This window comes from Triticum urartu, unplaced genomic scaffold (genome assembly GCF_056163025.1).
Source record: "Triticum urartu cultivar PI428250 unplaced genomic scaffold, HENAU_Tu73 scaffold99, whole genome shotgun sequence".
NCBI lineage: Eukaryota > Viridiplantae > Streptophyta > Magnoliopsida > Poales > Poaceae > Triticum > Triticum urartu.
In genome coordinates this window covers 32-2500 of record NW_028261186.1, presented here as the reverse complement: position 1 = coordinate 2500, position 2469 = coordinate 32, and positions in this window count along the sequence as shown.

The window sequence follows — 2469 nt, the reverse complement described above, 5'->3', positions numbered from 1 at the left end:
AGACTAAATATATATAGCCTGAACGATCCTAAAAATCCCTCGAAGGAGATAATAAAGAACCCAAAGCAGATGGTATCCTACTGCAAGGGTGGTCTTAAGAATCCAAAAGAGGTTGCTCAGAAGAGATAGATGTATCCCAACCTCTATTGCTCTCGCGTAAAGACTTTTTTTTTACGCGACAGGAAAAAGTGACTACGAATTCCCCTTTTTGTTTGCGAATCCCTGTTTGTATCCTTTGAGCGCACGCCCATTAAGTAGCGATCAAATCAAGGAAATCGATCAAACGATCCCCGTGCCAGCCCAAATCATGATCTTCACCAACTTGGATTTGGTTCTCTCGCGAAAATCGCGAGTTGCAGAGATGAGAACCATGAAAAGCAAGATCCCGAATAAGAAAACAGAAACCGAGGAAGAGGAAACCACAAGAGTGAAGACTAGTAGAGTCTCGTCTTTTGTCATTCTTTGCTCCTTTTTCACTCAATGATTCCTTCGAATTTGCCGACCAAAAATTCTATATGTCTATTCTATCTATGATATTTCTATATATATAGAATATGATATCTAATATGACATCCGATTTGTCAAAGGGATTGGATTGGTGACTTACCCATTCAGTGACTTTGGCACTGGACGTTCCAAAAACGGGTACTATCGGATCGGGTGAATTAGAGAATAGACAGAGGTCCGTTGGCATTTCAGCCTTTCTTCTCCTTTCAGGGCCTATCCGAAAGAGAATCCAGTACCTCTTGGTCCTGAATATCAGAATAGGACGAACGAACCGGCCTCCGCGGATATCTTTGCTTCGGAACAAAACCCTGCAATCAAATAGATTGTCCCAAGGGCGCCATATTCTAGGAGCCCAAGTTATGCTATTGAAAATTCGTTCCTCTAGCAGTTCCGGTTTGAGCATTCCGTTCCCTTTTTCAAACTCCACTTCTTTTCATATAGCAATCCCTGATCAAAGAGAGAACAATATCCATTTCAAAACATTTCTAACAGATTCCTTAGTTCGGACCGACGAAGTAATGTCACTCGACTATTATCAACCTGACTGCAATCTTTTTCTGTCGGTAAGGATTGCACCAGAGCACCTTCTACTTCTAATAGGCCATGAACTATAGATAGAGAAGAATCATTCTGAGCGAGTACATAAGAAGCGATCCACTTTTTTTCATCGGTTCCAGGGGAAGACCAAAGATCTTGCGCGGCAGGTCCGCCAGAAAAACTCAAAAGAGAAAGAAGTCTCGTTAATCTCTTCATGCTCGTTCCAAGTTCGAAGTACCTTTTGGCCAAAGAAAAACCCGCTTCCTGACACGATTGCCTCTTTATCTTTATATAGATAGATTCTATGGGGTTATTACTTAGTAAGTCTATTTTGTACAAGAGCCCCTCCTATCTGATAGAAAAGGGTCCCATGATCCCGAGCCGATCTTACCTTGGCTCGCAAACCCCAAGTTTGTCTATGAAGAGCTAATCTAATTGTATTTTTTTCTAGAATGGATTTCTTATGTGGAATACTAATGGATAGGGCTTCGTTGCTAAGTGCTACAAGATCTAGTGCACTGGAACTCGTGGTTATGGACCCGAATCCTTTAGTATGGAACATTGTCTTTTCCAAGTAAAAACCCCTAGTATATGAAAGAATGAAAAGGTGCTTTCGTTCTTGTGGAATAAGAAGCCCTCGTACCTTAATGAAAGGAAAATCGTAATTTTTCGTTAGGTATTTGACCAAATAGGATCGTCCAGTTCCTACAGAACCTATCACTAAAATACCCGATAGGGCTAAGCGGAACGAAAAGGGTTTTCCATGAGATGGTAAATGAAAACGATTAGTCCCACACGAGGTTTGGGAATAAGTGATTGTCTGATAATGAGCAAGGAATATACGTCTTTCTGCTAAAGAGGATCTATTAAACTCATAATTCATTAGATCCTTGTTATCAATGCCAACTAGGTATCATAAGTAAATGGATCCCGGTTGTTCAATCCTTTGATAACCAAGGTCATTCTTTGCTAAAGAGAAATGATCACTATGAGTCAGACTCAATAGAATTGGATCCATTCCAAATAGCGAGAATTAGGATTCTTGATCCCTCTCAATCTCTCTTTCAATTCGAGGATCCAGAGAGGTGTTTTCATAGTCATCTCCGAATATTTGCCATCTCGGAATATTTTCGATTTCATTTTTCTATGATATGTCTTTCTATATGAAAATTGGTTATTTACGATGTACGATGATCCCTGTTAAGCATCCATGGCTGAATGGTTAAAGCGCCCAACTCATAATTGGTAAATTTGCGGGTTCAATTCCTGCTGGATGCACACGAACGGGAACATTCCATAAGTCTATTGGAACTGGCTCTCTATCCATGGAATCTCATCCATCATCCATACATAACGAATTGGTATGGTATATTCATACCATAACATAAGAACAATAAGAACTCGAATTCTTATCGATACTGGAAC